General features: G+C 40.2%; 1 long non-coding RNA gene and 43 other non-coding genes across 45 annotated transcripts; 1 reads left to right on the forward strand and 43 right to left on the reverse strand.

The window, feature by feature from the left end:
• Positions 1-8: 8 nt before the first annotated feature.
• Positions 9-81, reverse strand: trnav-cac (transfer RNA valine (anticodon CAC)). The gene has a single exon. It is a non-coding gene; the product is annotated as a tRNA-Val (tRNA).
• A 754-nt stretch (positions 82-835) lies between these two features.
• Positions 836-908, reverse strand: trnav-cac (transfer RNA valine (anticodon CAC)). Its single transcript has one exon. It is a non-coding gene; the product is annotated as a tRNA-Val (tRNA).
• A 123-nt stretch (positions 909-1031) lies between these two features.
• trnav-aac (transfer RNA valine (anticodon AAC)) lies at positions 1032-1104 on the reverse strand. The gene has a single exon. It is a non-coding gene; the product is annotated as a tRNA-Val (tRNA).
• A 219-nt stretch (positions 1105-1323) lies between these two features.
• Positions 1324-1396, reverse strand: trnav-uac (transfer RNA valine (anticodon UAC)). The gene has a single exon. It is a non-coding gene; the product is annotated as a tRNA-Val (tRNA).
• A 267-nt stretch (positions 1397-1663) lies between these two features.
• Positions 1664-1736, reverse strand: trnav-cac (transfer RNA valine (anticodon CAC)). Its single transcript has one exon. It is a non-coding gene; the product is annotated as a tRNA-Val (tRNA).
• Positions 1737-1859: 123 nt separating this feature from the next.
• Positions 1860-1932, reverse strand: trnav-aac (transfer RNA valine (anticodon AAC)). The gene has a single exon. It is a non-coding gene; the product is annotated as a tRNA-Val (tRNA).
• A 219-nt stretch (positions 1933-2151) lies between these two features.
• trnav-uac (transfer RNA valine (anticodon UAC)) lies at positions 2152-2224 on the reverse strand. Its single transcript has one exon. It is a non-coding gene; the product is annotated as a tRNA-Val (tRNA).
• A 268-nt stretch (positions 2225-2492) lies between these two features.
• trnav-cac (transfer RNA valine (anticodon CAC)) lies at positions 2493-2565 on the reverse strand. Its single transcript has one exon. It is a non-coding gene; the product is annotated as a tRNA-Val (tRNA).
• Positions 2566-2688: 123 nt separating this feature from the next.
• On the reverse strand, positions 2689-2761 carry trnav-aac (transfer RNA valine (anticodon AAC)). Its single transcript has one exon. It is a non-coding gene; the product is annotated as a tRNA-Val (tRNA).
• Positions 2762-2980: 219 nt separating this feature from the next.
• Positions 2981-3053, reverse strand: trnav-uac (transfer RNA valine (anticodon UAC)). Its single transcript has one exon. It is a non-coding gene; the product is annotated as a tRNA-Val (tRNA).
• A 266-nt stretch (positions 3054-3319) lies between these two features.
• On the reverse strand, positions 3320-3392 carry trnav-cac (transfer RNA valine (anticodon CAC)). The gene has a single exon. It is a non-coding gene; the product is annotated as a tRNA-Val (tRNA).
• Positions 3393-3515: 123 nt separating this feature from the next.
• Positions 3516-3588, reverse strand: trnav-aac (transfer RNA valine (anticodon AAC)). Its single transcript has one exon. It is a non-coding gene; the product is annotated as a tRNA-Val (tRNA).
• A 218-nt stretch (positions 3589-3806) lies between these two features.
• Positions 3807-3879, reverse strand: trnav-uac (transfer RNA valine (anticodon UAC)). Its single transcript has one exon. It is a non-coding gene; the product is annotated as a tRNA-Val (tRNA).
• Positions 3880-4032: 153 nt separating this feature from the next.
• trnav-aac (transfer RNA valine (anticodon AAC)) lies at positions 4033-4105 on the reverse strand. The gene has a single exon. It is a non-coding gene; the product is annotated as a tRNA-Val (tRNA).
• A 754-nt stretch (positions 4106-4859) lies between these two features.
• trnav-aac (transfer RNA valine (anticodon AAC)) lies at positions 4860-4932 on the reverse strand. The gene has a single exon. It is a non-coding gene; the product is annotated as a tRNA-Val (tRNA).
• Positions 4933-5151: 219 nt separating this feature from the next.
• On the reverse strand, positions 5152-5224 carry trnav-uac (transfer RNA valine (anticodon UAC)). The gene has a single exon. It is a non-coding gene; the product is annotated as a tRNA-Val (tRNA).
• Positions 5225-5687: 463 nt separating this feature from the next.
• Positions 5688-5760, reverse strand: trnav-aac (transfer RNA valine (anticodon AAC)). Its single transcript has one exon. It is a non-coding gene; the product is annotated as a tRNA-Val (tRNA).
• A 753-nt stretch (positions 5761-6513) lies between these two features.
• trnav-aac (transfer RNA valine (anticodon AAC)) lies at positions 6514-6586 on the reverse strand. The gene has a single exon. It is a non-coding gene; the product is annotated as a tRNA-Val (tRNA).
• Positions 6587-6805: 219 nt separating this feature from the next.
• On the reverse strand, positions 6806-6878 carry trnav-uac (transfer RNA valine (anticodon UAC)). The gene has a single exon. It is a non-coding gene; the product is annotated as a tRNA-Val (tRNA).
• A 267-nt stretch (positions 6879-7145) lies between these two features.
• On the reverse strand, positions 7146-7218 carry trnav-cac (transfer RNA valine (anticodon CAC)). The gene has a single exon. It is a non-coding gene; the product is annotated as a tRNA-Val (tRNA).
• A 123-nt stretch (positions 7219-7341) lies between these two features.
• On the reverse strand, positions 7342-7414 carry trnav-aac (transfer RNA valine (anticodon AAC)). Its single transcript has one exon. It is a non-coding gene; the product is annotated as a tRNA-Val (tRNA).
• A 219-nt stretch (positions 7415-7633) lies between these two features.
• Positions 7634-7706, reverse strand: trnav-uac (transfer RNA valine (anticodon UAC)). Its single transcript has one exon. It is a non-coding gene; the product is annotated as a tRNA-Val (tRNA).
• Positions 7707-7974: 268 nt separating this feature from the next.
• trnav-cac (transfer RNA valine (anticodon CAC)) lies at positions 7975-8047 on the reverse strand. The gene has a single exon. It is a non-coding gene; the product is annotated as a tRNA-Val (tRNA).
• A 123-nt stretch (positions 8048-8170) lies between these two features.
• On the reverse strand, positions 8171-8243 carry trnav-aac (transfer RNA valine (anticodon AAC)). The gene has a single exon. It is a non-coding gene; the product is annotated as a tRNA-Val (tRNA).
• A 219-nt stretch (positions 8244-8462) lies between these two features.
• trnav-uac (transfer RNA valine (anticodon UAC)) lies at positions 8463-8535 on the reverse strand. Its single transcript has one exon. It is a non-coding gene; the product is annotated as a tRNA-Val (tRNA).
• A 266-nt stretch (positions 8536-8801) lies between these two features.
• On the reverse strand, positions 8802-8874 carry trnav-cac (transfer RNA valine (anticodon CAC)). Its single transcript has one exon. It is a non-coding gene; the product is annotated as a tRNA-Val (tRNA).
• A 123-nt stretch (positions 8875-8997) lies between these two features.
• Positions 8998-9070, reverse strand: trnav-aac (transfer RNA valine (anticodon AAC)). The gene has a single exon. It is a non-coding gene; the product is annotated as a tRNA-Val (tRNA).
• Positions 9071-9288: 218 nt separating this feature from the next.
• trnav-uac (transfer RNA valine (anticodon UAC)) lies at positions 9289-9361 on the reverse strand. Its single transcript has one exon. It is a non-coding gene; the product is annotated as a tRNA-Val (tRNA).
• Positions 9362-9628: 267 nt separating this feature from the next.
• trnav-cac (transfer RNA valine (anticodon CAC)) lies at positions 9629-9701 on the reverse strand. The gene has a single exon. It is a non-coding gene; the product is annotated as a tRNA-Val (tRNA).
• Positions 9702-10651: 950 nt separating this feature from the next.
• trnav-aac (transfer RNA valine (anticodon AAC)) lies at positions 10652-10724 on the reverse strand. Its single transcript has one exon. It is a non-coding gene; the product is annotated as a tRNA-Val (tRNA).
• Positions 10725-10943: 219 nt separating this feature from the next.
• trnav-uac (transfer RNA valine (anticodon UAC)) lies at positions 10944-11016 on the reverse strand. The gene has a single exon. It is a non-coding gene; the product is annotated as a tRNA-Val (tRNA).
• A 309-nt stretch (positions 11017-11325) lies between these two features.
• LOC148994946 (uncharacterized) lies at positions 11326-14530 on the forward strand. 2 transcript variants are annotated; one of them, XR_016150756.1, is made up of 3 exons: positions 11326-11580; positions 12691-13360; positions 14175-14530. It is a non-coding gene; the product is annotated as an uncharacterized LOC148994946 (long non-coding RNA). The 2 variants fall into 2 exon arrangements; XR_016150757.1 differs by lacking the exon at positions 11326-11580 and having other exon boundaries at positions 12562-12750; positions 12873-13360.
• A 635-nt stretch (positions 14531-15165) lies between these two features.
• trnav-aac (transfer RNA valine (anticodon AAC)) lies at positions 15166-15238 on the reverse strand. Its single transcript has one exon. It is a non-coding gene; the product is annotated as a tRNA-Val (tRNA).
• A 754-nt stretch (positions 15239-15992) lies between these two features.
• On the reverse strand, positions 15993-16065 carry trnav-aac (transfer RNA valine (anticodon AAC)). Its single transcript has one exon. It is a non-coding gene; the product is annotated as a tRNA-Val (tRNA).
• A 219-nt stretch (positions 16066-16284) lies between these two features.
• trnav-uac (transfer RNA valine (anticodon UAC)) lies at positions 16285-16357 on the reverse strand. Its single transcript has one exon. It is a non-coding gene; the product is annotated as a tRNA-Val (tRNA).
• A 267-nt stretch (positions 16358-16624) lies between these two features.
• On the reverse strand, positions 16625-16697 carry trnav-cac (transfer RNA valine (anticodon CAC)). Its single transcript has one exon. It is a non-coding gene; the product is annotated as a tRNA-Val (tRNA).
• Positions 16698-16820: 123 nt separating this feature from the next.
• Positions 16821-16893, reverse strand: trnav-aac (transfer RNA valine (anticodon AAC)). The gene has a single exon. It is a non-coding gene; the product is annotated as a tRNA-Val (tRNA).
• Positions 16894-17112: 219 nt separating this feature from the next.
• Positions 17113-17185, reverse strand: trnav-uac (transfer RNA valine (anticodon UAC)). Its single transcript has one exon. It is a non-coding gene; the product is annotated as a tRNA-Val (tRNA).
• Positions 17186-17453: 268 nt separating this feature from the next.
• Positions 17454-17526, reverse strand: trnav-cac (transfer RNA valine (anticodon CAC)). The gene has a single exon. It is a non-coding gene; the product is annotated as a tRNA-Val (tRNA).
• Positions 17527-18280: 754 nt separating this feature from the next.
• On the reverse strand, positions 18281-18353 carry trnav-cac (transfer RNA valine (anticodon CAC)). Its single transcript has one exon. It is a non-coding gene; the product is annotated as a tRNA-Val (tRNA).
• Positions 18354-18476: 123 nt separating this feature from the next.
• Positions 18477-18549, reverse strand: trnav-aac (transfer RNA valine (anticodon AAC)). Its single transcript has one exon. It is a non-coding gene; the product is annotated as a tRNA-Val (tRNA).
• Positions 18550-18768: 219 nt separating this feature from the next.
• Positions 18769-18841, reverse strand: trnav-uac (transfer RNA valine (anticodon UAC)). The gene has a single exon. It is a non-coding gene; the product is annotated as a tRNA-Val (tRNA).
• A 267-nt stretch (positions 18842-19108) lies between these two features.
• On the reverse strand, positions 19109-19181 carry trnav-cac (transfer RNA valine (anticodon CAC)). Its single transcript has one exon. It is a non-coding gene; the product is annotated as a tRNA-Val (tRNA).
• Positions 19182-19304: 123 nt separating this feature from the next.
• trnav-aac (transfer RNA valine (anticodon AAC)) lies at positions 19305-19377 on the reverse strand. The gene has a single exon. It is a non-coding gene; the product is annotated as a tRNA-Val (tRNA).
• Positions 19378-19509: the final 132 nt, after the last annotated feature.

A 19509-nucleotide genomic window follows, 5' to 3' on the forward strand; every position in this document is an offset into this window, starting at 1 on the left:
CCATCCACAGTTTCCGCCCAGTTTCGAACTGGGGACCTTTCGCGTGTGAGGCGAACGTGATAACCACTACACTACGGAAACATGCCCTGTAGGTGCAGGCAGAAATCTTCTGGTGCAGGCTTGTTAAAAAGTGTATAAAGGAAAAGTGAGCTGAGCCCTCCTGTTGTGGCAAACAGTTTAAATTTTCTGCCAAAAGCCAATTGCTGTTTCTGCTCGGTTTCGAACCGAGGACCTTTCGCGTGTTAGGCGAACGTGATGGCCACTACACTACAGAAACCTCCTTACGTAAGACATGTGCTTTTTCGAAAATGGCTCCATCCCATAATCTTTCCTGCAAGCATTGTGACAAGCTGTTTAAATTCCACAAACAACAGATAAGAGCTCATTCGGAATGGCAGTCTGCCTACAGCTCTTTGGTACAATTGCCCTCACCTAATTTCAATAGTCCAAAAACTTTGTTGCGAATTTCAGCACGTATATTAAAAACCCCTTTACTTGTTTCCGCCCAGTTTCGAACTGAGGACCTTTCGCGTGTAAAGCGAACGTGATAACCTCTACACTACGGAAACTTAACTTGGAAGACAGTCCGACCTCTTTTAGCGTACGCTTGTTCAAAAGCGACTGAAACGATAGACTGCCCACTGTCCTTAAAATGGCAAAAAGCTGCTATTTTTGTTGGCAGACTAAACATTTTTTATTACTCTACAGGAAACTTCAATGGTCATTTGTTTTGTTTTAGTCCTTTTCTAAAGAATTTACACCGCAAATCGCCCTGCAAGTGTTCTGACCTGCTCAACAGAAAACCACTCAAAAAATGTTAGCAAAGACCATCCACAGTTTCCGCCCAGTTTCGAACTGGGGACCTTTCGCGTGTGAGGCGAACGTGATAACCACTACACTACGGAAACATGCCCTGTAAGTGCAGGCAGAAATCTTCTGGTGCAGGCTTGTTAAAAAGTGTATAAAGGAAAAGTGAGCTGAGCCCTCCTGTTGTGGCAAACAGTTTAAATTTTCTGCCAGAAGCCAATTGCTGTTTCTGCTCGGTTTCGAACCGAGGACCTTTCGCGTGTTAGGCGAACGTGATGACCACTACACTACAGAAACATCCTTACGTAAGACATGTGCTTTTTCGAAAATGGCTCCATCCCATAATCTTTCCTGCAAGCATTGTGACAAGCTGTTTAAATTCCACAAACAACAGATAAGAGCTCATTCGGAATGGCAGTCTGCCTACAGCTCTTTGGTACAATTGCCCTCACCTAATTTCAATAGTCCAAAAACTTTGTTGCGAATTTCAGCACGTATATTAAAAATCCTTTTACTTGTTTCCGCCCAGTTTCGAACTGAGGACCTTTCGCGTGTAAAGCAAACGTGATAACCACTACACTACGGAAACTTAACTTGGAAGACAGTCCGACCTCTTTTAGCGTACGCTTGTTCAAAAGCGACTGAAACGATAGACTGCCCACTGTCCTAAAAAATGGCAAAAAGCTGCTATTTTTGTTGGCAGACTAAACATTTTTTATTACTCTACAGGAAACTTCAATGGTCATTTGTTTTGTTTTAGTCCTTTTTTAAAGAATTTACACCGCAAATCGCCCTGCAAGTGTTCTGACCTGCTCAACAGAAAACCACTCAAAAAATGATAGCAAAGACCATCCACAGTTTCCGCCCAGTTTCGAACTGGGGACCTTTCGCGTGTGAGGCGAACGTGATAACCACTACACTACGGAAACATGCCCTGTAGGTGCAGGCAGAAATCTTCTGGTGCAGGCTTGTTAAAAAGTGTATAAAGGAAAAGTGAGCTGAGCCCTCCTGTTGTGGCAAACAGTTTAAATTTTCTGCCAGAAGCCAATTGCTGTTTCTGCTCGGTTTCGAACCGAGGACCTTTCGCGTGTTAGGCGAACGTGATGACCACTACACTACAGAAACCTCCTTATGTAAGACATGTGCTTTTTCGAAAATGGCTCCATCCCATAATCTTTCCTGCAAGCATTGTGACAAGCTGTTTAAATTCCACAAACAACAGATAAGAGCTCATTCGGAATGGCAGTCTGCCTACAGCTCTTTGGTACAATTGCCCTCACCTAATTTCAATAGTCCAAAAACTTTGTTGCGAATTTCAGCACGTATATTAAAAACCCCTTTACTTGTTTCCGCCCAGTTTCGAACTGAGGACCTTTCGCGTGTAAAGCGAACGTGATAACCACTACACTACGGAAACTTAACTTGGAAGACAGTCCGACCTCTTTTAGCGTACGCTTGTTCAAAAGCGACTGAAACGATAGACTGCCCACTGTCCTTAAAATGGCAAAAAGCTGCTATTTTTGTTGGCAGACTAAACATTTTTTATTACTCTACAGGAAACTTCATTGGTCATTTGTTTTGTTTTAGTCCTTTTCTAAAGAATTTACACACCGCAAATCGCCCTGCAAGTGTTCTGACCTGCTCAACAGAAAACCACTCAAAAAATGTTAGCAAAGACCATCCACAGTTTCCGCCCAGTTTCGAACTGGGGACCTTTCGCGTGTGAGGCGAACGTGATAACCACTACACTACGGAAACATGCCCTGTAGGTGCAGGCAGAAATCTTCTGGTGCAGGCTTGTTAAAAAGTGTATAAAGCAAAAGTGAACTGAGCCCTCCTGTTGTGGCAAACCGTTTAAATTTTCTGCCAGAAGCCAATTGCTGTTTCTGCTCGGTTTCGAACCGAGGACCTTTCGCGTGTTAGGCGAACGTGATCACCACTACACTACAGAAACCTCCTTATGTAAGACATGTGCTTTTTCGAAAATGGCTCCATCCCATAATCTTTCCTGCAAGCATTGTGACAAGCTGTTTAAATTCCACAAACAACAGATAAGAGCTCATTCGGAATGGCAGTCTGCCTACAGCTCTTTGGTACAATTGCCCTCACCTAATTTCAATAGTCCAAAAACTTTGTTGCGAATTTCAGCACGTATATTAAAAACCCCTTTACTTGTTTCCGCCCAGTTTCGAACTGAGGACCTTTCGCGTGTAAAGCGAACGTGATAACCACTACACTACGGAAACCTACCTTGGAAGACAGTCCGACCTCTTTTAGCGTACGCTTGTTCAAAAGCGACTGAAACGATAGACTGCCCACTGTCCTTAAAATGGCAAAAAGCTGCTATTTTTGTTGGCAGACTAAACATTTTTTATTACTCTACAGGAAACTTCAATGGTCATTTGTTTTGTTTTAGTCCTTTTCTAAAGAATTTACACCGCAAATCGCCCTGCAAGTGTTCTGACCTGCTCAACAGAAAACCACTCAAAAAATGTTAGCAAAGACCATCCACAGTTTCCGCCCAGTTTCGAACTGGGGACCTTTCGCGTGTGAGGCGAACGTGATAACCACTACACTACGGAAACATGCCCTGTAGGTGCAGGCAGAAATCTTCTGGTGCAGGCTTGTTAAAAAGTGTATAAAGGAAAAGTGAGCTGAGCCCTCCTGTTGTGGCAAACAGTTTAAATTTTCTGCCAGAAGCCAATTGCTGTTTCTGCTCGGTTTCGAACCGAGGACCTTTCGCGTGTTAGGCGAACGTGATGACCACTACACTACAGAAACCTCCTTATGTAAGCATGTGCTTTTCCGAAAATGGCTCCATCCCATAATCTTTCCTGCAAGCATTGTGACAAGCTGTTTAAATTCCACAAACAACAGATAAGAGCTCATTCGGAATGGCAGTCTGCCTACAGCTCTTTGGTACAATTGCCCTCACCTAATTTCAATAGTCCAAAAACTTTGTTGCGAATTTCAGCACGTATATTAAAAACCCCTTTACTTGTTTCCGCCCAGTTTCGAACTGAGGACCTTTCACGTGTAAAGCGAACGTGATAACCACTACACTACGGAAACTTAACGTGATAACCACTACACTACGGAAACATGCCCTGTAGGTGCAGGCAGAAATCTTCTGGTGCAGGCTTGTTAAAAAGTGTATAAAGGAAAAGTGAGCTGAGCCCTCCTGTTGTGGCAAACAGTTTAAATTTTCTGCCAGAAGCCAATTGCTGTTTCTGCTCGGTTTCGAACCGAGGACCTTTCGCGTGTTAGGCGAACGTGATGACCACTACACTACAGAAACCTCCTTATGTAAGACATGTGCTTTTTCGAAAATGGCTCCATCCCATAATCTTTCCTGCAAGCATTGTGACAAGCTGTTTAAATTCCACAAACAACAGATAAGAGCTCATTCGGAATGGCAGTCTGCCTACAGCTCTTTGGTACAATTGCCCTCACCTAATTTCAATAGTCCAAAAACTTTGTTGCGAATTTCAGCACGTATATTGAAAACCCCTTTATTTGTTTCCGCCCAGTTTCGAACTGAGGACCTTTCGCGTGTAAAGCGAACGTGATAACCTCTACACTACGGAAACTTAACTTGGAAGACAGTCCGACCTCTTTTAGCGTACGCTTGTTCAAAAGCGACTGAAACGATAGACTGCCCACTGTCCTTAAAATGGCAAAAAGCTGCTATTTTTGTTGGCAGACTAAACATTTTTTATTACTCTACAGGAAACTTCATTGGTCATTTGTTTTGTTTTAGTCCTTTTCTAAAGAATTTACACCGCAAATCGCCCTGCAAGTGTTCTGACCTGCTCAACAGAAAACCACTCAAAAAATGTTAGCAAAGACCATCCACAGTTTCTGCCCAGTTTCGAACTGGGGACCTTTCGCGTGTGAGGCGAACGTGATAACCACTACACTACGGAAACATGCCCTGTAGGTGCAGGCAGAAATCTTCTGGTGCAGGCTTGTTAAAAAGTGTATAAAGCAAAAGTGAGCTGAGCCCTCCTGTTGTGGCAAACCGTTTAAATTTTCTGCCAGAAGCCAATTGCTGTTTCTGCTCGGTTTCGAACCGAGGACCTTTCGCGTGTTAGGCGAACGTGATCACCACTACACTACAGAAACCTCCTTATGTAAGACATGTGCTTTTTCGAAAATGGCTCCATCCCATAATCTTTCCTGCAAGCATTGTGACAAGCTGTTTAAATTCCACAAACAACAGATAAGAGCTCATTCGGAATGGCAGTCTGCCTACAGCTCTTTGGTACAATTGCCCTCACCTAATTTCAATAGTCCAAAAACTTTGTTGCGAATTTCAGCACGTATATTAAAAACCCTTTTACTTGTTTCCGCCCAGTTTCGAACTGAGGACCTTTCGCGTGTAAAGCAAACGTGATAACCACTACACTACGGAAACTTAACTTGGAAGACAGTCCGACCTCTTTTAGCGTACGCTTGTTCAAAAGCGACTGAAACGATAGACTGCCCACTGTCCTAAAAAATGGCAAAAAGCTGCTATTTTTGTTGGCAGACTAAACATTTTTTATTACTCTACAGGAAACTTCAATGGTCATTTGTTTTGTTTTAGTCCTTTTCTAAAGAATTTACACCGCAAATCGCCCTGCAAGTGTTCTGACCTGCTCAACAGAAAACCACTCAAAAAATGTTAGCAAAGACCATCCACAGTTTCCGCCCAGTTTCGAACTGGGGACCTTTCGCGTGTGAGGCGAATGTGATAACCACTACACTACGGAAACATGCCCTGTAGGTGCAGGCAGAAATCTTCTGGTGCAGGCTTGTTAAAAAGTGTATAAAGGAAAAGTGAGCTGAGCCCTCCTGTTGTGGCAAACAGTTTAAATTTTCTGCCAGAAGCCAATTGCTGTTTCTGCTCGGTTTCGAACCGAGGACCTTTCGCGTGTTAGGCGAACGTGATGACCACTACACTACAGAAACCTCCTTATGTAAGCATGTGCTTTTCCGAAAATGGCTCCATCCCATAATCTTTCCTGCAAGCATTGTGACAAGCTGTTTAAATTCCACAAACAACAGATAAGAGCTCATTCGGAATGGCAGTCTGCCTACAGCTCTTTGGTACAATTGCCCTCACCTAATTTCAATAGTCCAAAAACTTTGTTGCGAATTTCAGCACGTATATTGAAAACCCCTTTATTTGTTTCCGCCCAGTTTCGAACTGAGGACCTTTCGCGTGTAAAGCGAACGTGATAACCTCTACACTACGGAAACTTAACTTGGAAGACAGTCCGACCTCTTTTAGCGTACGCTTGTTCAAAAGCGACTGAAACGATAGACTGCCCACTGTCCTTAAAATGGCAAAAAGCTGCTATTTTTGTTGGCAGACTAAACATTTTTTATTACTCTACAGGAAACTTCATTGGTCATTTGTTTTGTTTTAGTCCTTTTCTAAAGAATTTACACCGCAAATCGCCCTGCAAGTGTTCTGACCTGCTCAACAGAAAACCACTCAAAAAATGTTAGCAAAGACCATCCACAGTTTCTGCCCAGTTTCGAACTGGGGACCTTTCGCGTGTGAGGCGAACGTGATAACCACTACACTACGGAAACATGCCCTGTAGGTGCAGGCAGAAATCTTCTGGTGCAGGCTTGTTAAAAAGTGTATAAAGCAAAAGTGAGCTGAGCCCTCCTGTTGTGGCAAACCGTTTAAATTTTCTGCCAGAAGCCAATTGCTGTTTCTGCTCGGTTTCGAACCGAGGACCTTTCGCGTGTTAGGCGAACGTGATCACCACTACACTACAGAAACCTCCTTATGTAAGACATGTGCTTTTTCGAAAATGGCTCCATCCCATAATCTTTCCTGCAAGCATTGTGACAAGCTGTTTAAATTCCACAAACAACAGATAAGAGCTCATTCGGAATGGCAGTCTGCCTACAGCTCTTTGGTACAATTGCCCTCACCTAATTTCAATAGTCCAAAAACTTTGTTGCGAATTTCAGCACGTATATTAAAAACCCTTTTACTTGTTTCCGCCCAGTTTCGAACTGAGGACCTTTCGCGTGTAAAGCAAACGTGATAACCACTACACTACGGAAACTTAACTTGGAAGACAGTCCGACCTCTTTTAGCGTACGCTTGTTCAAAAGCGACTGAAACGATAGACTGCCCACTGTCCTAAAAAATGGCAAAAAGCTGCTATTTTTGTTGGCAGACTAAACATTTTTTATTACTCTACAGGAAACTTCAATGGTCATTTGTTTTGTTTTAGTCCTTTTTTAAAGAATTTACACCGCAAATCGCCCTGCAAGTGTTCTGACCTGCTCAACAGAAAACCACTCAAAAAATGATAGCAAAGACCATCCACAGTTTCCGCCCAGTTTCGAACTGGGGACCTTTCGCGTGTGAGGCGAACGTGATAACCACTACACTACGGAAACATGCCCTGTAGGTGCAGGCAGAAATCTTCTGGTGCAGGCTTGTTAAAAAGTGTATAAAGGAAAAGTGAGCTGAGCCCTCCTGTTGTGGCAAACAGTTTAAATTTTCTGCCAGAAGCCAATTGCTGTTTCTGCTCGGTTTCGAACCGAGGACCTTTCGCGTGTTAGGCGAACGTGATGACCACTACACTACAGAAACCTCCTTATGTAAGACATGTGCTTTTTCGAAAATGGCTCCATCCCATAATCTTTCCTGCAAGCATTGTGACAAGCTGTTTAAATTCCACAAACAACAGATAAGAGCTCATTCGGAATGGCAGTCTGCCTACAGCTCTTTGGTACAATTGCCCTCACCTAATTTCAATAGTCCAAAAACTTTGTTGCGAATTTCAGCACGTATATTAAAAACCCCTTTACTTGTTTCCGCCCAGTTTCGAACTGAGGACCTTTCGCGTGTAAAGCGAACGTGATAACCACTACACTACGGAAACTTAACTTGGAAGACAGTCCGACCTCTTTTAGCGTACGCTTGTTCAAAAGCGACTGAAACGATAGACTGCCCACTGTCCTTAAAATGGCAAAAAGCTGCTATTTTTGTTGGCAGACTAAACATTTTTTATTACTCTACAGGAAACTTCATTGGTCATTTGTTTTGTTTTAGTCCTTTTCTAAAGAATTTACACACCGCAAATCGCCCTGCAAGTGTTCTGACCTGCTCAACAGAAAACCACTCAAAAAATGTTAGCAAAGACCATCCACAGTTTCCGCCCAGTTTCGAACTGGGGACCTTTCGCGTGTGAGGCGAACGTGATAACCACTACACTACGGAAACATGCCCTGTAGGTGCAGGCAGAAATCTTCTGGTGCAGGCTTGTTAAAAAGTGTATAAAGCAAAAGTGAGCTGAGCCCTCCTGTTGTGGCAAACCGTTTAAATTTTCTGCCAGAAGCCAATTGCTGTTTCTGCTCGGTTTCGAACCGAGGACCTTTCGCGTGTTAGGCGAACGTGATCACCACTACACTACAGAAACCTCCTTATGTAAGACATGTGCTTTTTCGAAAATGGCTCCATCCCATAATCTTTCCTGCAAGCATTGTGACAAGCTGTTTAAATTCCACAAACAACAGATAAGAGCTCATTCGGAATGGCAGTCTGCCTACAGCTCTTTGGTACAATTGCCCTCACCTAATTTCAATAGTCCAAAAACTTTGTTGCGAATTTCAGCACGTATATTAAAAACCCCTTTACTTGTTTCCGCCCAGTTTCGAACTGAGGACCTTTCGCGTGTAAAGCGAACGTGATAACCACTACACTACGGAAACCTACCTTGGAAGACAGTCCGACCTCTTTTAGCGTACGCTTGTTCAAAAGCGACTGAAACGATAGACTGCCCACTGTCCTTAAAATGGCAAAAAGCTGCTATTTTTGTTGGCAGACTAAACATTTTTTATTACTCTACAGGAAACTTCAATGGTCATTTGTTTTGTTTTAGTCCTTTTCTAAAGAATTTACACCGCAAATCGCCCTGCAAGTGTTCTGACCTGCTCAACAGAAAACCACTCAAAAAATGTTAGCAAAGACCATCCACAGTTTCCGCCCAGTTTCGAACTGGGGACCTTTCGCGTGTGAGGCGAACGTGATAACCACTACACTACGGAAACATGCCCTGTAGGTGCAGGCAGAAATCTTCTGGTGCAGGCTTGTTAAAAAGTGTATAAAGGAAAAGTGAGCTGAGCCCTCCTGTTGTGGCAAACAGTTTAAATTTTCTGCCAGAAGCCAATTGCTGTTTCTGCTCGGTTTCGAACCGAGGACCTTTCGCGTGTTAGGCGAACGTGATGACCACTACACTACAGAAACCTCCTTATGTAAGCATGTGCTTTTCCGAAAATGGCTCCATCCCATAATCTTTCCTGCAAGCATTGTGACAAGCTGTTTAAATTCCACAAACAACAGATAAGAGCTCATTCGGAATGGCAGTCTGCCTACAGCTCTTTGGTACAATTGCCCTCACCTAATTTCAATAGTCCAAAAACTTTGTTGCGAATTTCAGTACGTATATTAAAAACCTCTTTACTTGTTTCCGCCCAGTTTCGAACTGAGGACCTTTCACGTGTAAAGCGAACGTGATAACCACTACACTACGGAAACTTAACTTGGAAGACAGTCCGACCTCTTTTAGCGTACGCTTGTTCAAAAGCGACTGAAACGATAGACTGCCCACTGTCCTAAAAAATGGCAAAAAGCTGCTATTTTTGTTGGCAGACTAAACATTTTTTATTACTCTACAGGAAACTTCAATGGTCATTTGTTTTGTTTTAGTCCTTTTCTAAAGAATTTACACCGCAAATCGCCCTGCAAGTGTTCTGACCTGCTCAACAGAAAACCACTCAAAAAATTTTAGCAAAGACCATCCACAGTTTCCGCCCAGTTTCGAACTGGGGACCTTTCGCGTGTGAGGCGAACGTGATAACCACTACACTACGGAAACATGCCCTGTAGGTGCAGGCAGAAATCTTCTGGTGCAGGCTTGTTAAAAAGTGTATAAAGGAAAAGTGAGCTGAGCCCTCCTGTTGTGGCAAACAGTTTAAATTTTCTGCCAGAAGCCAATTGCTGTATCTGCTCGGTTTCGAACCGAGGACCTTTCGCGTGTTAGGCGAACGTGATGACCACTACACTACAGAAACCTCCTTATGTAAGACATGTGCTTTTTCGAAAATGGCTCCATCCCATAATCTTTCCTGCAAGCATTGTGACAAGCTGTTTAAATTCCACAAACAACAGATAAGAGCTCATTCGGAATGGCAGTCTGCCTACAGCTCTTTGGTACAATTGCCCTCACCTAATTTCAATAGTCCAAAAACTTTGTTGCGAATTTCAGCACGTATATTGAAAACCCCTTTATTTGTTTCCGCCCAGTTTCGAACTGAGGACCTTTCGCGTGTAAAGCGAACGTGATAACCTCTACACTACGGAAACTTAACTTGGAAGACAGTCCGACCTCTTTTAGCGTACGCTTGTTCAAAAGCGACTGAAACGATAGACTGCCCACTGTCCTTAAAATGGCAAAAAGCTGCTATTTTTGTTGGCAGACTAAACATTTTTTATTACTCTACAGGAAACTTCATTGGTCATTTGTTTTGTTTTAGTCCTTTTCTAAAGAATTTACACCGCAAATCGCCCTGCAAGTGTTCTGACCTGCTCAACAGAAAACCACTCAAAAAATGTTAGCAAAGACCATCCACAGTTTCTGCCCAGTTTCGAACTGGGGACCTTTCGCGTGTGAGGCGAACGTGATAACCACTACACTACGGAAACATGCCCTGTAGGTGCAGGCAGAAATCTTCTGGTGCAGGCTTGTTAAAAAGTGTATAAAGCAAAAGTGAGCTGAGCCCTCCTGTTGTGGCAAACCGTTTAAATTTTCTGCCAGAAGCCAATTGCTGTTTCTGCTCGGTTTCGAACCGAGGACCTTTCGCGTGTTAGGCGAACGTGATCACCACTACACTACAGAAACCTCCTTATGTAAGACATGTGCTTTTTCGAAAATGGCTCCATCCCATAATCTTTCCTGCAAGCATTGTGACAAGCTGTTTAAATTCCACAAACAACAGATAAGAGCTCATTCGGAATGGCAGTCTGCCTACAGCTCTTTGGTACAATTGCCCTCACCTAATTTCAATAGTCCAAAAACTTTGTTGCGAATTTCAGCACGTATATTAAAAACCCTTTTACTTGTTTCCGCCCAGTTTCGAACTGAGGACCTTTCGCGTGTAAAGCAAACGTGATAACCACTACACTACGGAAACTTAACTTGGAAGACAGTCCGACCTCTTTTAGCGTACGCTTGTTCAAAAGCGACTGAAACGATAGACTGCCCACTGTCCTAAAAAATGGCAAAAAGCTGCTATTTTTGTTGGCAGACTAAACATTTTTTATTACTCTACAGGAAACTTCAATGGTCATTTGTTTTGTTTTAGTCCTTTTTTAAAGAATTTACACCGCAAATCGCCCTGCAAGTGTTCTGACCTGCTCAACAGAAAACCACTCAAAAAATGATAGCAAAGACCATCCACAGTTTCCGCCCAGTTTCGAACTGGGGACCTTTCGCGCGGGAGCCGAAAATGGTTAAGCTTAACTTCCCTTAACTTTTCCCATTCATTCTCTATGGTAGTGCTTAACACTACGGATGCAATCTACTTTTGGCCACACGTAGACTTCCCGGCGCTGTTTCGCTTTTCCGTGGCGGGGAATTTAAAAAGCGAAGCGTCATCTGTCAACCCGTTTTATTACCGGAGAGATATTTGTTTACCGACTTGTCAGCAAACTTGTTTCGTTTTGTCTAAACTACCTGCAGACAGACTTTAACTCAGGTGAGTGCATATACTTTATTATTCAAATATTTTATCATTTAAATTGCATGTATTGTCATGTAATCGTATTGTTATCGTGTTGAATGGATTGTGACGATAAGAAACAGCTATTTTATAAGAGTATCTTTGTTTGTAAAGGTGAATGTTTCATCATAATCTCTAACTATGTTTAAAATATAAGTTAACATTGCAGAAAGATGTAATGTGCAGTAGTATGGAGGACCAAACCTGCAGTTAAAAATGAATGAATGAATAAATAAATAAATAAATGAATGAATGAATGAATAAATAAATAAATAAATAAATAAAATTAAATGTGATAATAGGAAAATACATAAAGGAATAAACGACTTGATAAAATAATTATGATAACATTTTAATCAAATATACTTTTGTATAATTTCCCCCAAATATATCATTTTTTGCTTTTATATTTTAATGTATTTGTATTCGTTTTAATTGTATTTATTTATTATTTTATTTCTTTGTTCAGTTTATTCTTATATTTATTTATGCATTCATTTAATTATATATTTATTTTATATAATATATATATATTTATATATTATTAATATATTATATTAATATATATATTTATTTATTCCAATTTGTTTTTATTTCCAGATATATTTGTTTTAACCTTTATTTATTTAAATTTTCTTTCTTTAGTTTTATATCTATTTTTACAGTATTTCATTTATTGATGTGCATGATAATTAGGTTGGTTGGTCTTGCTTACCAAATATAAATATTAATTAACACATAAATAAAAGCAGAAAGGGAAGGGAAAAAAATACAAAAATGATTTTGATTAAGAATAAATCATATTTATTTTATCAAGTCATTTATTCCTTTATTTATTTTCCTATTATCAAATGTATCTTTTTTTTTACTTATTAATGTTTAATTTCTGCAGGTTTGGTCCTCCTATATTGCAATTAATATCACACACACATATTACATTTAAATTATGAACAAATAGATATATGTGTGCAATTTAATAGTACAATTTAACATTTTTAATTAGTTAAACTTGTTAACTTTTTATATATACATGCATACATTTCTGCATATATATTTTTATATTTTTTTATTTTATTTATTTTATAGTAATGGAGGAGGAAGAAGAACTGGAAAGTTTTTCTCCAACAAAATATCTCACACAGCTGAGTAAGTAAATCAAGTATCTTGTCATGTGTGTTATATATACCCATGTCAAATTCTTATAAAATTGGAATAAAAATTGAACATACTGGAGAGAAACCATTCAAATTATAATGCGTAATTTTTAGGCTCATCTGCAGCCACAGGATCCACAGTCTTATTTACAACAGGTTACTTTACACATCCATTTTTGAGGCTTATTCAATTACATACTTATCCTCCATGTTCTTTTGTTCTAACTACTGTTAAGGTTTGAATATACCAGTGGTGAAGGTGGGTGCACTTCATGAATTGTATGCATGCTAAACTGTTATTTGTTGTGAAAAAATTGACTATTTACTTACAAGCATTTGAACATTATCAGAATGTGCATTACTAGAACAAATAACAGAATAAATAGAATAAAAGAATAAATAATGATTAGTCATTTAATGTAGTCAAGACAATCAAATACATATGTACATTCAGTTTTTAATTTCCTCCCTGTGCTTTTCCTTGCAGCTCCTCCAACAACATCGGCTTTGCACCATCTCACGCAGCACAATCAGCCTCTACACCTGCACCAATGCTGTCTGCACTCACTGAAACCCCTGTTCCCAGCTACTTGAACACAAAAGTAAAGACGTGCATTACACACGTGTATTAAATGTGTTATTCACGCATATACAATATTATACATATTAATGCACTTTTAATATATATATACAGTGGTGTGAATAAGTGTTTGCCCCCATGCTAAAGTTGCCTAAAAAGAGGAATAAAAATAATCTTTTTGATATTGATCTTAATGCCTTAATTAGAAAAATGAGGAAAACTCCAACCTTTAAGGACACAAATTTTCTTTGTGAATGAATAATGTATCATAAATAAATAAATGTTTTTCCTCAAAATACAGGGTGCATAAGTCAGGGCACCCCTATGTTAAATTCCCATAGAGTCAGGCTGATTTTTATTTTTAAAAGCCAGTTATTTAATGGATCCAGGATAATATGCATCCTGATAAAGTTCCCTTGGCCTTTGGAATTAAAATATCCCCACATCATCACACACCTTCCACCACACCTAGAGATTGGCATGGGGTAGTACTTACCATAAGATCATCTTTCAATGCAAATCAAACCAGCTATTAGGCTAACTGAAGTAAAACCATGCAAACACTTATTCACACCACTGTATATATATATATATATATATATATATATATATATATATATATATATATATATATATGGATGTTCATTAAAATTACAAAAGTATTGTATTTTATTGCATTGCATTGTATTTTTTTAAGTTCATTTATTGACTAGCATTATTTTATCTTGCTCAGATTTGAAAAAACACTAAATATTAAGTATTGTTACTATTAAACACTGTACATAATTATTTACTTTTAAAAATGTTCTTGTTTTTTTTTTTCATTTTCTCCACAGCCATATTATTATTGCTGTTATTTAATCTATAATTTTAAATTGTTAAATTTCTTTCCATTGTCCATTAAAATCAAACAGTTTAGTCCTTGTTTGCATTGCAATTTGGTGTGTTTTTAAAGTTAATTTTATTGACTTGCATTATTTTATCTTGGTCAGATGTGTAAACTTAATAACTGTTAATTAAACATTGTACATAATTATTTGTTATTTTTTTAAATCTTGTTTTTTCCCCAGCTTTATGTTGTTATTATTATTGTTATTATTCATGTTATTGTTTTTTAATCTATAAGTATTTAATACAGTACCTTTTTCAGTTTTACATAATAATATGTATATTATTGTATTATAAATAAAATGATAAACTTACTATTTGGTGTTTACTGGTTGTTTTTCATATATATATATTGGATTTTTGTGCATAGTTAAAGAAATATAATGTGAAAATCTCTCTAAAAAAAAAATAAAGGTATAAAACATTATCAAAATGTTCTTTACAATTATTCACATTCAAATATTTTCTATATTAAAAGAGAACTATACCCTATTATAATTTAAATGTTTATTGAGATAATTGGACATTTCGTACATCCTACACAAAAACAAATCTTAAAAGTTTTATTCTATTTTCAGAAAAAATTTAGTTTATTATATGTAAATCGTACTTGACATGAATTTGTAATCATTTTTTAATCTAGATACAATATGATATTTGTGGTCGAGACGGGACTCGAACCTATGATTTTGTGTATTTTTTCTGGCCCGCCTCCCTGAAATTTCCTGCGTTCCTATTGGCTGGCAGCGCTCTACACCTACGCGCGACTGGCCCCCGCGTGTGAGGCGAACGTGATAACCACTACACTACGGAAACATGCCCTGTAGGTGCAGGCAGAAATCTTCTGGTGCAGGCTTGTTAAAAAGTGTATAAAGGAAAAGTGAGCTGAGCCCTCCTGTTGTGGCAAACAGTTTAAATTTTCTGCCAGAAGCCAATTGCTGTTTCTGCTCGGTTTCGAACCGAGGACCTTTCGCGTGTTAGGCGAACGTGATGACCACTACACTACAGAAACCTCCTTATGTAAGACATGTGCTTTTTCGAAAATGGCTCCATCCCATAATCTTTCCTGCAAGCATTGTGACAAGCTGTTTAAATTCCACAAACAACAGATAAGAGCTCATTCGGAATGGCAGTCTGCCTACAGCTCTTTGGTACAATTGCCCTCACCTAATTTCAATAGTCCAAAAACTTTGTTGCGAATTTCAGCACGTATATTGAAAACCCCTTTATTTGTTTCCGCCCAGTTTCGAACTGAGGACCTTTCGCGTGTAAAGCGAACGTGATAACCTCTACACTACGGAAACTTAACTTGGAAGACAGTCCGACCTCTTTTAGCGTACGCTTGTTCAAAAGCGACTGAAACGATAGACTGCCCACTGTCCTTAAAATGGCAAAAAGCTGCTATTTTTGTTGGCAGACTAAACATTTTTTATTACTCTACAGGAAACTTCATTGGTCATTTGTTTTGTTTTAGTCCTTTTCTAAAGAATTTACACCGCAAATCGCCCTGCAAGTGTTCTGACCTGCTCAACAGAAAACCACTCAAAAAATGTTAGCAAAGACCATCCACAGTTTCTGCCCAGTTTCGAACTGGGGACCTTTCGCGTGTGAGGCGAACGTGATAACCACTACACTACGGAAACATGCCCTGTAGGTGCAGGCAGAAATCTTCTGGTGCAGGCTTGTTAAAAAGTGTATAAAGCAAAAGTGAGCTGAGCCCTCCTGTTGTGGCAAACCGTTTAAATTTTCTGCCAGAAGCCAATTGCTGTTTCTGCTCGGTTTCGAACCGAGGACCTTTCGCGTGTTAGGCGAACGTGATCACCACTACACTACAGAAACCTCCTTATGTAAGACATGTGCTTTTTCGAAAATGGCTCCATCCCATAATCTTTCCTGCAAGCATTGTGACAAGCTGTTTAAATTCCACAAACAACAGATAAGAGCTCATTCGGAATGGCAGTCTGCCTACAGCTCTTTGGTACAATTGCCCTCACCTAATTTCAATAGTCCAAAAACTTTGTTGCGAATTTCAGCACGTATATTAAAAACCCTTTTACTTGTTTCCGCCCAGTTTCGAACTGAGGACCTTTCGCGTGTAAAGCAAACGTGATAACCACTACACTACGGAAACTTAACTTGGAAGACAGTCCGACCTCTTTTAGCGTACGCTTGTTCAAAAGCGACTGAAACGATAGACTGCCCACTGTCCTAAAAAATGGCAAAAAGCTGCTATTTTTGTTGGCAGACTAAACATTTTTTATTACTCTACAGGAAACTTCAATGGTCATTTGTTTTGTTTTAGTCCTTTTTTAAAGAATTTACACCGCAAATCGCCCTGCAAGTGTTCTGACCTGCTCAACAGAAAACCACTCAAAAAATGATAGCAAAGACCATCCACAGTTTCCGCCCAGTTTCGAACTGGGGACCTTTCGCGTGTGAGGCGAACGTGATAACCACTACACTACGGAAACATGCCCTGTAGGTGCAGGCAGAAATCTTCTGGTGCAGGCTTGTTAAAAAGTGTATAAAGGAAAAGTGAGCTGAGCCCTCCTGTTGTGGCAAACAGTTTAAATTTTCTGCCAGAAGCCAATTGCTGTTTCTGCTCGGTTTCGAACCGAGGACCTTTCGCGTGTTAGGCGAACGTGATGACCACTACACTACAGAAACCTCCTTATGTAAGACATGTGCTTTTTCGAAAATGGCTCCATCCCATAATCTTTCCTGCAAGCATTGTGACAAGCTGTTTAAATTCCACAAACAACAGATAAGAGCTCATTCGGAATGGCAGTCTGCCTACAGCTCTTTGGTACAATTGCCCTCACCTAATTTCAATAGTCCAAAAACTTTGTTGCGAATTTCAGCACGTATATTAAAAACCCCTTTACTTGTTTCCGCCCAGTTTCGAACTGAGGACCTTTCGCGTGTAAAGCGAACGTGATAACCACTACACTACGGAAACTTAACTTGGAAGACAGTCCGACCTCTTTTAGCGTACGCTTGTTCAAAAGCGACTGAAACGATAGACTGCCCACTGTCCTTAAAATGGCAAAAAGCTGCTATTTTTGTTGGCAGACTAAACATTTTTTATTACTCTACAGGAAACTTCATTGGTCATTTGTTTTGTTTTAGTCCTTTTCTAAAGAATTTACACACCGCAAATCGCCCTGCAAGTGTTCTGACCTGCTCAACAGAAAACCACTCAAAAAATGTTAGCAAAGACCATCCACAGTTTCCGCCCAGTTTCGAACTGGGGACCTTTCGCGTGTGAGGCGAACGTGATAACCACTACACTACGGAAACATGCCCTGTAGGTGCAGGCAGAAATCTTCTGGTGCAGGCTTGTTAAAAAGTGTATAAAGCAAAAGTGAGCTGAGCCCTCCTGTTGTGGCAAACCGTTTAAATTTTCTGCCAGAAGCCAATTGCTGTTTCTGCTCGGTTTCGAACCGAGGACCTTTCGCGTGTTAGGCGAACGTGATGGCCACTACACTACAGAAACCTCCTTACGTAAGACATGTGCTTTTTCGAAAATGGCTCCATCCCATAATCTTTCCTGCAAGCATTGTGACAAGCTGTTTAAATTCCACAAACAACAGATAAGAGCTCATTCGGAATGGCAGTCTGCCTACAGCTCTTTGGTACAATTGCCCTCACCTAATTTCAATAGTCCAAAAACTTTGTTGCGAATTTCAGCACGTATATTAAAAACCCCTTTACTTGTTTCCGCCCAGTTTCGAACTGAGGACCTTTCGCGTGTAAAGCGAACGTGATAACCTCTACACTACGGAAACTTAACTTGGAAGACAGTCCGACCTCTTTTAGCGTACGCTTGTTCAAAAGCGACTGAAACGATAGACTGCCCACTGTCCTTAAAATGGCAAAAAGCTGCTATTTTTGTTGGCAGACTAAACATTTTTTATTACTCTACAGGAAACTTCAATGGTCATTTGTTTTGTTTTAGTCCTTTTCTAAAGAATTTACACCGCAAATCGCCCTGCAAGTGTTCTGACCTGCTCAACAGAAAACCACTCAAAAAATGTTAGCAAAGACCATCCACAGTTTCCGCCCAGTTTCGAACTGGGGACCTTTCGCGTGTGAGGCGAACGTGATAACCACTACACTACGGAAACATGCCCTGTAAGTGCAGGCAGAAATCTTCTGGTGCAGGCTTGTTAAAAAGTGTATAAAGGAAAAGTGAGCTGAGCCCTCCTGTTGTGGCAAACAGTTTAAATTTTCTGCCAGAAGCCAATTGCTGTTTCTGCTCGGTTTCGAACCGAGGACCTTTCGCGTGTTAGGCGAACGTGATGACCACTACACTACAGAAACATCCTTACGTAAGACATGTGCTTTTTCGAAAATGGCTCCATCCCATAATCTTTCCTGCAAGCATTGTGACAAGCTGTTTAAATTCCACAAACAACAGATAAGAGCTCATTCGGAATGGCAGTCTGCCTACAGCTCTTTGGTACAATTGCCCTCACCTAATTTCAATAGTCCAAAAACTTTGTTGCGAATTTCAGCACGTATATTAAAAATCCTTTTACTTGTTTCCGCCCAGTTTCGAACTGAGGACCTTTCGCGTGTAAAGCAAACGTGATAACCACTACACTACGGAAACTTAACTTGGAAGACAGTCCGACCTCTTTTAGCGTACGCTTGTTCAAAAGCGACTGAAACGATAGACTGCCCACTGTCCTAAAAAATGGCAAAAAGCTGCTATTTTTGTTGGCAGACTAAACATTTTTTATTACTCTACAGGAAACTTCAATGGTCATTTGTTTTGTTTTAGTCCTTTTTTAAAGAATTTACACCGCAAATCGCCCTGCAAGTGTTCTGACCTGCTCAACAGAAAACCACTCAAAAAATGATAGCAAAGACCATCCACAGTTTCCGCCCAGTTTCGAACTGGGGACCTTTCGCGTGTGAGGCGAACGTGATAACCACTACACTACGGAAACATGCCCTGTAGGTGCAGGCAGAAATCTTCTGGTGCAGGCTTGTTAAAAAGTGTATAAAGGAAAAGTGAGCTGAGCCCTCCTGTTGTGGCAAACAGTTTAAATTTTCTGCCAGAAGCCAATTGCTGTTTCTGCTCGGTTTCGAACCGAGGACCTTTCGCGTGTTAGGCGAACGTGATGACCACTACACTACAGAAACATCCTTACGTAAGACATGTGCTTTTTCGAAAATGGCTCCATCCCATAATCTTTCCTGCAAGCATTGTGACAAGCTGTTTAAATTCCACAAACAACAGATAAGAGCTCATTCGGAATGGCAGTCTGCCTACAG

Source organism: Pimephales promelas, chromosome 3 (genome assembly GCF_988280905.1).
Source record: "Pimephales promelas chromosome 3, fPimPro1.hap1.1, whole genome shotgun sequence".
NCBI lineage: Eukaryota > Metazoa > Chordata > Actinopteri > Cypriniformes > Leuciscidae > Pimephales > Pimephales promelas.